We start from the raw sequence: 13,775 nt of genomic DNA, 5'->3' as shown, positions 1-13,775 counted from the left end.
AACAAAACGTTGGGCTACTTGCTGTTAAAGACATACGTTCTAAAAATATAAAAATAGAGATAGAGCGAGCAGGCAATGTTCAACATATGTATATTTGTTGTTGTTGTTTCTAAACCTAGACTAGAGAAGAACAAATGAAAGAGGAGTTGTTTGTACCCAAGTTCAACAACCTCCCTTAAACTGTCAAGCGGTATCAGCCAGGAAGGGCTTAGAGATGCAAGGAACATTCCAGGGGGTGTCTTAACCCTGAATGGTTTTTTTTTTTTTTTTTTTTTTGGTGCTTGTTTGTTTCTGTTTGTTTTGTGGCACAGCATATCCTCCTGAATTGTTCTGGTCCAAATTTCTTTTCTCCACCACTTACTCATTTACCTAAAACTCACACACACACACACACACACACACACACACACACACACACACACACACACACACACACACACACACGCAAGGCACCTCAAGCCCAAACAATTAACATAAAGTTTCCTTACAACACAACCTGCCTCGTTTTCCTTCCTCACTGGGGTTCTACTGATCTCAGCAGAACCTGCTGCCCAAAGGGACATCTACGACTGTCAGTGTTTGAAGAGCTTAACTGGAATCCCTAGCGTTTTAGAGCCTTATTTTTAATAACACCAATCATCAAATATAGCTGACCTTCGGGCCGCAGAACTGAAAACCAAGTAATAATCAACGCTGCTCCGTAGACACTAGCCTATGACCCCACCACCCCCAATCCCAAACCCCAATTACATCATGCAAAACAGTCTGGAAAGACTGCATTTTGAGCTTATTGTAAATAAGTGAAAAGCCCAATGTTTCTTTCTCAACATCTCCAGACACATCTAAAATATGTCTCCATTTTTTAAACATCCCATTACATTTTTCTTGTTAAAAATGTGTTTGTAAAACGTCTAGTCACAGGGCTAATCTATAGAAATCAGATTGTTTTACGTTTTCCTTTTAGGTTTGGGTGGTTACTGGGTTAGTTAAAAAAGAAAGAAAGAAAGAAAAAAAAAGCACCAAGCAACTGCTTGCAACAGAAAATAAAGGAAAAATTATTGAATGACTTTTTTTTTTAAATCGGGCGACTTTTGAGCCGCGCTGGACACTTCACAAATTACGACCTGCTACCTTTTAACAGAAAAATCGCCATAGACTCATACGAAGGCAGAAAGCAATGATTTGAGATGGTAGGGGACACCCCTCCCCCCAATATCAGTAATGTTCTTGGACGGGAATTTTCCATTCTGAGGAGCAAATGGGCTCCTTGCTTCAGGGCGCGCAGGGGGCAGCTGCCCCAGCCTCGGCGAGAGCACGGCGGGGGCGGAGACCCGGCCGGTGCTACTGCTTTGAGGGACGGGGTTCGGGGGGTGCCGTCCGGTCTCCGCGGGCCCGCGGGGGTGGAGGGCAGCCCAGACGTCGCGGCTATAACGACTTGCCCCCTCGGCTTCCCCGCCTTCCGGAGCGAACGCCGCGCTTCCTTTCACGTCCTCGCGGGACCCACGCGGAACAGGAGGCAGCAGCCGGGCAGCCGAGCAGCGCCCGCGGGGTTGACCGTGAACGCCGCCGGAGTCAGGGCGCGTCTCCCGCGGCGTCTGAGAGCCCCGCCGGGCCTCAAGGGACCACCTCGCCTCCCGTCTCCTCCTTCTTTCCCAGCCGGCACCTCTTGCGTCTGGCTGCTCCGGGGATGGAGTCGCAGGGCCTGAGAGATTCGGCCTAAAATGCCGCAGGCGGCCGCCCGACTCCTCCGGGTGAGGGCCTAGGCCTTCCGTCCAGCTCGCGAACCACGCCCTGCCCCACGGGGTCCTGGACAGAACATTCACCTCCAGGAGAAGAAACCCAGGTCGGAAACCTAGCCCCCTAGTTCACTTTTCTGATTTGAAAGCGGAGGGAGACTTTACTCCCTGCCTGCCCCCTCCTCTCAGATATTTTCAACATACGTTTAATTGAGTAATATGTTCATTCCCCTGCTAGTTCGACTAAGATGCTTTGACGGGAGAGGTGAGGGTTGCAGGTGTGGTGAGTTTCTAAACAGTGAATGTTCCTAGAGAGACAAGTACTTCTCTGCTCAGGGAAACAGCCTTGCTTCTCAAATGTCCTCTCCTTATTCAGTTGTAGAGTCAAACCCTGCCTTGCCTCAAGTCGCACTTCTTTCTAGAAAGTTTCCTGTACTACTTTCCACTCTATCAGCTGAGCCCCTCAGAGCTCCACCTTTTGCGCCGGAAGCTTTGTTATAGAACAAGTAACGGGAGTTGTGTGTGTTTTGACTCCCCCTGAGAGATCTTAAGCTTCTTGAGGGCAGGGCTCTTGACGTTTAATAATGAGGAGACAGTCCCTGAGGAAAGTGCTCTGGACTGGAATTCAGGACACCTGTGTTTAGTCTTTTCTCTTTCACAGGAGAAGCTTAGGTAGGTAGGATACTTAACCTTTCTATACTCTGAGATTCTTAAATTATAAAATGAGGCAAATGTTCTTGTTGACTTTTAAGTTACCCTCTAAAATTTATGTGATTTTTCAGAATCTTGAAAGTCTGGTGTTTATTCAGGATTACTCTGAGCCAAGCCCTATGTCAAATACTTTACTTACATTAACTCATTTAATCCGCACCAAGAAGGAAGTGTTTTTATTCTTTTGATTTTCAGATAAGGAAACGGAGAGGCGTAAGATGTTAAGTAACTTGTCCACTGAATCCAGAGTCCAAATTCTTATGCATTTTGTTGTAGTGTTTCTCCACGGTGCCAACCACATAAGTCCTCTACAAAGAGTTATCAGGCTATTGGTGTTTGATACAGGTACTATCACGCTGGTAAAGAATTAGAGAGCTGGGGGAGCTGACTGTTTAATATCAGATGTATGTGCAAACTATGGCTGTACCTTCTCGGGAAAATTAGCAAATGGCAAGTATTTGAATGAAAACAAAGCTAAAGAGAGAGGTCAAAATTAACAGTAAAGTCAATGAGAGGATTAACTTAATACTGACTTTTTTTCATGTCTGACACTAATTGGTTAAGGAAATAATTTTCAGGGAGAAGAAAGATACTGTTTATATTCACAAATGATGTCTGTGGCATGCCTAACATGTGCAGAAAATTGGAAGTATTCAATGTAAAATATAAATGTGTTGTCTCTATGAAAGCTAACATCCATATGGTTGGAAACATTTGAATGCATGAAGTCCCACCCCCCAGCTTTCATTTGGTTATTTGATATACTGAAAATCAGTCACAATTTGCATTTAAAGAATAAAGGAAAAGAATAATTCATCCTCACCCAAAGGGGCCAGTCCTCATAGTTTACCACTTTACACTTCTTGACTGAGAATAACAAGAACAACCAGAACTTCGAGGAATGTATCATGAGGCCTAAAGAGAGCCAGTCTTCAGAAGTCAGTTATTCTCAGAACTCAGTCTGCACAAAGTCAGATTGAATTGTATGTAGAAACACATACATTTGCTTCTTCCCTTTTCTAATTTTCATAAGTGAACAAGGACTTGGCATAATTACAAACATTACAATATTACTGATATTATTCAGTTTTGAATCACAGAATCTAAGACAAGAAGAGACATTAGAAGTCATCTAATTTGGTTTCTCTACTTTACAGGTGAAGAACCTAAGGTCCAGAAAGGTACTAGCAGCAATAGTGGTAAGAAAAAAAATATTTTCTTATACCTTTAATAGGTACTTAAGTGGATATTAGAACTGGCAGGCAAAAGTTAATCTCAAGCTAGATATATTAATAACATTAATGATTAATTACTATATTAAGTATAGTAATTAACAGTAATTAATTTCAGTAATAATTAAATACTGAAGATCTAAAAGTTATTAAGAATAAGCAGGTTTGAATAACTAGATATATGCCCAGAGGGTTTCTTCCTTCCTACTTACCTCCAAGAATCTTACAGAAAAGGTGACTGCTCACATCCATCCTATCCCACAGGATATTAAGCAGGGTAAAAAGGAACTGGCTGATCCATTTTATTTCTTCCATTTCAGAATTTTTTTTTAATGTGATTTGACAGATGAAACAGAGACAAAATCAAGAAAAAAGCCAGGCTTCTTAATTGCCCTGCCCAAGCTGCTCAGATGGCATGTTAATTCCCTGGTTGTTCCCTGATTCAGACACCATGGAAGTTGAGGGCATTCTGGTTCCTATGAACCACAAGGACTTCACTTGCAATTCATTATCTTACATCCAATACACTCCTTCTGTGAGAGAGATCCAGACTTTAGCAAGTTGTGACAACTTATTCTTTGTATGTTAATATTTATTATTAACTTTCTTGGTACCAGATGCTGAGCTAAGAGTTTTATGTGTATCATATCTCAGTTAGTCTTCATAACAGCCTTATGGGTATTTACTATTCCCATTTACAGATGGAGAAACTGAAGTTTAGAGAAGTTCTCTAAGTTGCTCTCCATTACATAGTGAGTGATCAGTAAAGTTGAAATTGACAGCCCATGTATTTAATTCTCACATACTGAAGCCTCATATCTTAAGAATATGAAAGTAAAATGTAATTAAGACTAACCTTAAATTGAATTTCAGATTTAAAATGTTTATATTTTAGAAGCCTAGTGTTAAGTTGTTATAAACCTATATGTACACTATGAATGATCTTAGTTCTGTTGAAAAATATATTAAAAATATATAATTATGAACATGCATACAAAAAAGTTAATTTTTCTATTTGGGGTTTTATTGCTGACAGAATTGAAGCTCTCAGAATAACAATTATTTGCTTGCAATACTCATAGCCTGGTAAAGAAATAGCGTGGTTCTATAATATCATACAGATAAAATTATTAATTAAAAAAATTACCAATTACCATCACATTCCCCAAAATATAGCTTTTTTCTAGAGTCCAGTCTTTGGCCCTGTGCATACTTTTACTTAAAGGCAATTATTGTGTACTACAATTTTGAATTCCACATTTTTTCACTTATGTTATATCATAAATATTATCTGTGTTTATGTGGTATAGTTTTTATTTGATGATTAGTTAAAACAGTGGAAGTATCATTACTTATTACATAAGATATTTTTCTTTCTTTTCTTTCCTCCCTCTCCCCTATTTCTTTTAGTGGGATTGGCCAACATCAGAACCTTTTATGTTTAGAGAATTTCTCACTGTGAGCCAGAAAAGGCCATACCCTTGCTTTCTCGGTAGCCTCATCTGTTTCCAGCACAGCCATGTGAAGGTGCTGTAGATAAACATCCAGCAGCAGTTAGCTCTAGTGGTTTGGCAACATCAGGGTTTGGGGTAAGGGTAGTTGTCTCCTTACCAGACTGGCTGTGTGGTGACATATTGGCTCTGGCTGCTGGGCTTAACATTTTTCAAGCTTGATTTCCAGTCTTCCTAGCAATTTTCTGAGCTATCCATTTGTTTAATCCTTTTCCAATGAAATAACCAACAGTTAGTTTCTGTTGCTTACAACTAAGAATCCAGATAATGTACCATATTATAAACCAAATAGTGGTGCTCTGAATTTTTTTTAGGGCTTGTGGGCTATGGCCTGGAATTGTGGGAGGGAAGTTGGACCAGATGGCTTAGAAAGTATCTATGTAAGATGGCCAAATGGCAGCTTCTTCAAATTCCATTTTCTCTCCTTCCCCAGCTTTGGGCTCTTTTAATACGCACCCTTTTCACTTTGTTAAACCTAAACAAGTATGTTACAAGAGCCAAAGATGGCCCTTCTCTTTGTCCACCAAGAAAACACAAATTTATCTAACTGAGTTGTAGAACAGAACTTATTTCCTATTTTATTTTACAGCTTTCCTATCTTATCATCTCGAGTAGTTATTCTTCTGAGTCTGAGCCTGTGTGTACGAGGGTAGCTGACACTTCCTGATAGCTCACATTATACTAGGCACTCTGCTAAGCACTTTCCATGGGTTGCCACCTTAAAATCCTCTCCACAACACTATGAGGTGTAGGTACTACTAAAATCCTTATTTTAAAGAAGGTGAAACTGAGAAGAGAGGTCACCCAGCTAGAAAATGGCAATGCTCACTTTTAAACTTAGCCGTCTGGCTCCTGAGCATTCATTCTTAATAACATTGTATATACACTCTCTACCCTAACTTGCTTGACTCATCCCATTTTTCTTTTTCTTACTTTTCATCTTTCTCATCTCCTAGCTTTTTCTTTCTTATTTGAGAATGACATGAAGGCATCCCATCCAGTCCCTAATTGAACATCAATAATTGTGGGAGGTGAGTGGTTCCGTACCTATCACTTGCGGGTGCCCTTGAGAATACCTCTAGTTTTGCTCTCCTGGCTCTAGGAATTCCTTCTAACTTCACCTCTTCCTGACCTCCACTAATTCCATCCCTTCCCCCACTAGGAACTTCTGCTCTCTCGTCATCTGGTTTCTTTCTTGCTGTGTTCTATTTGAATCCTGTCTCATGACTCTGCTCCTTCATTAATTAAAATATTTATTCAGAGGTGATGCAAAATTTTACAGAGAGAAGATACCATCCCCTTTCAAGGAGTTTACAAATCGTAATGAAGTATATAACCTGATTTATGTTAGAGAACATTTTTTAATTAATATTTTTATTAGAATTTAGTTAAACATTTAAACTTCTAGGCTTTTATTATAAAAGTTGTATAGAGTAATTACAGGTGACGTTCCTTTCTCCCCAAAACGTATAACTTGAGAGTGAGCCTTTAGTTCTGGTTGGGGCTGTGATCAACATGTGATCTGGGTCAAATGCTAAGGTTTTAAGATGACCTTTGCTGGAGAAGACATGATGGTGGGGAAATGTTAACGTAATCTTCATGCCCCCGTTTGACTGCGAAAGCCAAGGGAATGGAAAGAGAAGAGTGTCAGAATTGTAGAAACTTGGGGCTTTTCAGGTGTTTGTGAGTCAGAAAGGATGAAAATGGAGGGTGAGACAGTTGGAAATGACCCTGGGGAAATTGTATGCTTAGGAAAAAGGGGATTTAATTTTGGGAAAATTCTGTAGATGGAATCTAGGGATGCTACCAAGTTAGATAGAGTTCTTAATGGTTTCAAGGTGATCCAGATCTGGAATATGTGAGTGACTAGAGGAAGTTTTTTAAAAAAAACTTCTGGCTTAAAAAAAGAAAATAAAGTTAGGAACAACTCTAAAAGCAAGATAATTCACCCATGGTTTAGTGTAACTATGCAATTATACATATATGTGTTTATATCTCTCGTTAGAAGAGCCTTTCCTTCTAATGCTACACTACTCACATTGTTCACCTGGCTTCTTGAGTTCCGTCCAAAGAGCCAAGCTCTTTCTTGTCTGAGGGACTTGCAACCTGGAATCACTCCCCACTCCCCATTTTCTTCTAAGATCTTGAGGCTAAACCATGCTTCTTCAGAGAGGCCTTACCTGAGCACCCTCTGTTTCCTTTACATACTATCAGAGTTTGCAGATGTAGTTTTATATATATAGTTTGTCTCTTCTTCTAGACCATAAGCAACCTATGCCCAGAGGGCTTTTCTGTCCATTCACTACTTTATGTTTCCTCAGCATACAGTTCCTGTCACATAGTAAATGCTCAATGGACATTGAATGATTGTTTATATTAATTGGGGTCCAGCTAAGCTACTGTTACAAAGAAATCCAAAAATACAGTGGCTTAAATATGGCTGACTTTAATTCTCTTGCATGTAAAATTTCAGAGAAATATAAGAGCCCAGACTGCTGGGCTGCCTTAGCTCCGTGAGGTCATTCATAAGGTGGGTATCTTCCATTGTGCTCTTCCAACATTCCTTAGGTCTTGTCTGTACGGTTGAAGCTGTGTCACCTCCACATTCCCATTTCAGTTTTTAGGAAGAGTGATAGAGGGAAAGTGGAAGGCAAGCAATTTCCTACGAAGGAAGTGACTTGTAAGTGGCACACAATTTCCACTCACATTTTATTGTGATGAACTTAGTCACATGGCCACACCTAGCTGCAAAGGATACTAGGAAATGCAAAGGATACTAGAGAATGGGTATTTGGGGAATAACTAATCATTTACTTCATTGTTGGATAAATGTTTGTTGAAAGAATGAATATTCATTCTTACATTATCAGAGGTTGGAATAAAATAGGGGTTTGAGAGCTGTGTTTTAGAATCCCAGAAAAATATTTATGATACAAAATGCTAGATATAGACTAAGATAACATCAAATATGTTTCATGACACAACCTATTCACCTGCAAATTTTGGGACAAGGGGGGTTAAAGGTCTAAGAAATTTGCTAAGGCCAAGAAATTGAGCAAAGGGGGCATGGGTGGCTCTGGGTATTGTGGGTACCTACTTGGCCTTGTTAGAATTGGGAGATGAATTCCATGTCTTCAGCAAGCTCCCAGAAATAAGCTTTTAGCTGCTACAGTTAGGTAAGATTTTCCTAATCAGAAGGGAGCTATTTTGAGGCAAGGATATTACTTGATTACCAGCCTTTTCTCTTTGTTAACCTAAATTTGACACTAACAAAGACTTGGAAATTCTACGGCTGAAAACAGAGCAAAACCAAATAGTAACTATTTTAAAGGATATGGATAAAATTTATGTTCCGATGATGTGTCCTGATAGAGAAATCACATCTTTACAAGTGTGGCTTGAGCATGGAGCTCTATGACAGCGCTTGCACCTGTCCTTCCCTTTGAGTGGCTCAGGGCATCTTGGCTTATCATCAACTGGCCTGGTCATGTGACTACAGATGAAATGAAGGGCCCCAGCTGCTGCCACAGCCCAAGTTATCTTTGTTTGTGGCTGCAGAAGACACTGGGTTTGGTGTTAGCTCCTCCTGCCTTAAATGCTCTTTGCACAAAAAAGGTAAACATTTCCTTCCCATCTCCCCAGTATATTTGGCCAAAAGATTTAGGGAACCCATTTTGCCCCTTTCTCTGCCTTTCAGCCTGCCAGACTGCTTCCAGCTGAGCTCAAACGTCTGTCTTCTGTGAAACCTGTCCCAGGGAAAGCGAATCGTCCTCCTTCAGCATTTCATTTGTTAGAGCACTTCTTACTTTTGGACTTTAAATTCTTTTAACCAGGCTGTTACTCTTCTTTGTAAAGTACTCCAAGATAGAGACCATATCTTATTAATCATTCTCTCTGCCTTGTACAATCCCTAGCACATGGTAGACACTTGATAAACGTTTGCTGAATGCATGAATGGGTGAATGAGTGAGTGGGTGAGGGAAAAATTCTTTGGGTTCTTTCTATAGCCTCTCAGCTATTCTAATGCGGTTCATGACTCCCCAAGGCTGGGTACACAAAGTGTGATCTCAAGTTCTTCCATGTTTCCGAAGTATTTTCTTACTTGCTTACTAAAGTTAAATTGAAATTCAAAATTCTTTAATGGAGAATCGACCTTTCAGTATACAATGAGGGGTAAAATGGTTTAAAGGTAAATGCTGCTTGAATGAATATACTGACTAAAGCTTATTGACACTAAAGTGTAACCAATCAGTCAGTCAAAAAGTGTAAATAACTGATACTAGGGCCTTTTCTGTTTTGACAGGGGGGTGGAAGTTAGAGAGAAGTTGGTGCTTGGGCCTTAGAGTGGCAGGAGAGGATGGGAGGTCAAAGGGTCATCTAGGTAGAAACAGAGCACAGAAAGGGGAAGTAGGGGCCACTGATTTAACACTTCCTTAATGTCTCAATTTTAGAGAGAAGTATGGCAGGACCACTCATGTTCGTGCTTTCGTCAGGACAGTGTTGGGAACTGTATGGCGCGTGAACACTACTTTATAGGATTTGTTAAGATCTGGCTGTCTGTGCATGTGTGCACTTTAAAAAGTTGACTTTGTTGCAGAGGAATTACATTTTTAGAGGAGTTAATTAAGGGTTGTATAACCTAGATTATACCCTAAAATAACTCTCCCAGTAGTAGAACAGTCTGTGTACTTTGCGTGACTAAGTGGTGTTGGAGATGGCCCTGGACTGGTAGATGATATGTCAAGATTTGATTTTGAGTTGGAGCTCCCTAAATGGGGACCGCCATAATTTACATTTTGTGGAAAATTGCTGTTATCAAAGGATCTCTGATACCTCAGATTATTCAAGTAGAGCCTGCTTAAATAGCTCAAGGCACTTTGCAAGTTTCTGGCTGGTTCTCTCAGTACCTTTGGAAGTGGAGACCAAATATGTACCATCAGAGGCCCAGTGCTGCACGATTAGCTGAAAATTTGCGGCTTATGCAGTGCCAAATGGTCAGTTTGGCTTTCCTTTCTTTTCTTTTCAATCTCCCTTGAACTGGAATTGAACTCGAGTATTGGTTTGAGAGCCAGATGTCCTAGGTTTTAGTTTCTGACTCCACACTGAGTAGCTGTGTGGCACATCACAGATCGCTTCTCCTCTCTGGGGTGAGGGAGCCTATATGAACCTCAGGGCTCATTCCAGACATGATACTTTCTATGTTTCTACTAGTTGCAACAACTAGAGTGTTTGACATAGCAAACCAGTAGCAGAGTTTGGACTGGAACACATGTCTTAGAACCCATTTAAGCTCTACTTTAAAAAAATCTTAATTTCACAATTTTTATTGAAGTATAAAATATACTTAGTATAGTAAGTGTATAAATTGCACTAATCTTAAGTGTACAGATTGTTAAATATTTTTAAAGTAGGTATTGAATTGTAATTTAGTTATGTTAAAAAATAATTAAAGAAGACAATTTAGGTGATACAAATAAACTTATTTAGCACTTCAAGAAGTGAACAGTCTCCTTTTGGAGAACTGCAAAATGGAGCAAGAACCTTTAACAGGATAAAGAATTAAGAACAGGGAAGAGACAAATAGAAAATATCTGATTGGCTGGGGCCACAGAGTCAAACCTTGTTTGAGGTGAGAGTTGGCTTGGCATTTGGGGATTGGCTGACCGGGTACACTGAGTTTCTGGTCTAGCGGAGCAATCACAGGGACACAAAAGTTATCTAAGTTTTGGTTTGCTGACATGGCATCCCAGGTGGGAGTGGATCCATCTTGGGTCTAGAAAGTTATCTGAGCAGCTATAAGATGATTCAGCCTTTTAAAATGTATAGTTCGATGAGGTTTGATAACTATATTCTGTCATCTAGCACCATCATGGTCAGGATATAGGCCATTTCCATCATCCCCCAAAGTTCTCTTGTGTCCCTTTGCAAGTCAGTCACCTCCTTCCACCCTAAATTCCTGGTAACCACTGATCTGTTTTCTATCCCTATAGTTTTACCCTTTCCAGAATGTCATATAAGTGAAATCATACCACCATACAAAAGTAGACTTTTCTGTCTGACTTTTTTCTATAATCCTTTTAAGATTTATCACATACATGTATAATTGCCACCTAGATCAAGATATAGTACTTTCCCAGCACCCCAAAATGTTCTGTTCTGTGCTTTTCCAGTCAATACCCTCCTCTCACTATTCTGACGTCTACCAATGTATTAGTCTTGTATTTCATGTAAATGGAATTATATAGTAGGTACTGTAATGGCTTTTTTGCTTAATGTAATACCTGTAAGATTCATTCATGTTATAACTAGTAATAATAGTTTTTATTAAAAAAAATCACTGTGTAGTATTCTACTGTATGAATATACCACATTTCATTTATCCATCCTACTGTGATGGCTTTTGGGATGTTTCTGATATTTGGTTATTCTGAGTAAAGTTGAACATTCTAGTTGCTGTCTCTTGGTGAGAATGTGCACTCATATCTCTTGGATATATTCTTAAGAGTAGAATTGCTGGATCATAGGCTAGGCATATGTTTAGTTTTAATGCATGCTGCCAAATACTCTTCTAAAGTACTTGTACCAATTTATACTCTCATCATCAATGTATGAGAGTTCCAATTACTCCACATCCTTGCCAACGCTTGGAATTGCCAGTTATATTTTAGCCTTTATGGAGAGTTGTAGAGTATAGTACCACTACTTTTTCCTTTTTTAATTGTGGTAAAATACATATAACATAAAATTTACTATCTTAACAATTTTTAAGTATAAAGTTCAGTGTTTTTAGTACATTCATAACATTGTGCTACCATCACCACCATCCATCTCTAGAAGTCTTCGTCTTATAAAACTGAAACTCTATACCCACTAAACAGTAACTCTCCTTCCTCTCTTCTCTCCAGCTCATGGAAGCCACCATTCTCCTTTCTGTCTCTATGATTTTGAGTGCCCTCAAATAAGTGAGATCATACAGTATTTGTCTTTTTATGATTGGTTTATTTTGCTTGGCATAATGTCCTCAAGTTTCATCCATGTTGTAGCATATTGCAGAATTACCTTCTTTTTTAAGGCTAAGTAGTATTCATCGTATGTGTGTATCACATTTTTCTCATTCATTCATTCATCTTTTCATGTGCTTATTGGTGATTTATATATCTTCTTTGGGGAAATGTCTGTTAAGTCCTTTGCTCACTTTTGAATTGGGTTGTCTTTTTCATTGTTGAGTTTTAGGAGTTCTCTATAGTCTGGATATGAGTAACCACTACTTATAAATAGAGTGAAATTGCATGTGCAACACCAGTAGTGTAATTCAGAAGTGTGGAGAATCTGGAGTGATCAGTAATAAGGCAACCAGCAAGGGTAAGCAGTGGTGGAGACACCGTTTGTTGCCAAGAAGACCCGAGGATTTTTTTATTTATCATTCCTGTATCACTAAGAAGTAGTGGTGGTGGTGGTCAGCCTTCCCTCCCTGATTCAATCATACCTCCTCACCATTAATATTTATTTAATCCCATTTTCCCTGGAAGAAAGTATCTGGGGGATTGGTTGATGAGGATCCCCCTCCTTAAGCCTTATCAAAAGAAATAGGTGAGTTTATTCCTCCTTCATTTGAGATGGCCTTTAGAAGCCTGTATCAAACCTCCACTGAAATCAGGGTAATAATTATTCAAGAATGGCAAGGGAAATGCAGAGAATCCACAAATGGAGTATGGGTCCATATGCATGTTTGGAGCAAAAATATGCTTTATATTTTCAAAGACAGTAGTTTCCAGGAAACATAGTGAAGCTAAAGGGTCCACTTAGGATTCAGCTGTTATTCTTGATGTTGCTAGCACAGGTAGGTTTGAGCTGGTGGGCTGTGGGTAGGCTTTGCAATGTGGTTGTTCATCTAGTAACATGCCTATGAAAGTACAACCAAAACTGCCTGATGTTTTGTGCTCTAAACCTAATGTAACCTGTATAATGGAGTTTTTATGTGTACCTGAGAATCACTATGCATTTTAGAGTGTTTCTGGCTACTCTACAAATACATGAATCAGATTAAGGAATAGTCCGTCAAACTTGAATTAAATATACATTCCCATAATGGTGATTATCTTTTTTTTCTTGGCTTGACATTATTATAGCAAGCTAAAATAATAGGAGATAAGTAGCTATTTTCAATGAACCATTAAAAGCAAGAGAAAGCCAAAGTTATCATTGCTCTCTCCCTGTCTCTTACTTTATAAAAACTAATGTAGTGAATTGGCATGGAGTTGCCTACTTTAATAATAAATCTGTTGTGTCAGGGCAATGACCTGATGTTTTCTTTCACATATAATTTATAGTCTATTGATTTAATCCTCTGAATATCTCACTCTATTGGTATAACATAAAACCATTTCTTAATTGAAAGACAAAGGAAGCTTGGGATGAAACCAAATGGCAGAATATTTTTATTGAAGATTTCGACTTGATCAATAGCCAAATAAATATGAGCTTATTTTCAATGACAGTTTTCAAGTTTAAAAGACCAAGAAAAGAGATGCTTTGATTCATCATCTATTTGGGTAATGGATTTATAGATTTATTTAGAAATTTAG

The 13,775-nt window shown here is 39.2% G+C and overlaps 1 protein-coding gene across 1 annotated transcript in view; it reads left to right on the top strand.

Moving 5' to 3' along the window:
- Positions 1 to 1,699: 1,699 nt before the first annotated feature.
- Positions 1,700 to 13,775, top strand: part of SKAP2 (src kinase associated phosphoprotein 2) — a 304,301-nt gene continuing 292,225 nt past the window's right edge. The window contains exons 1-2 of the mRNA XM_067746566.1: positions 1,700 to 1,843; positions 3,605 to 3,646. The gene's annotated coding sequence lies outside the window, so the exon portion shown is untranslated. The remainder of the gene's footprint in view (positions 1,844 to 3,604; positions 3,647 to 13,775) is intronic.

The sequence above is a fragment of the Pseudorca crassidens genome, chromosome 8, assembly GCF_039906515.1.
Source record: "Pseudorca crassidens isolate mPseCra1 chromosome 8, mPseCra1.hap1, whole genome shotgun sequence".
Lineage (NCBI taxonomy): Eukaryota > Metazoa > Chordata > Mammalia > Artiodactyla > Delphinidae > Pseudorca > Pseudorca crassidens.
Note: the sequence above shows the minus strand (reverse complement) of the source record. Positions and strands in the feature narration are given on the sequence as shown.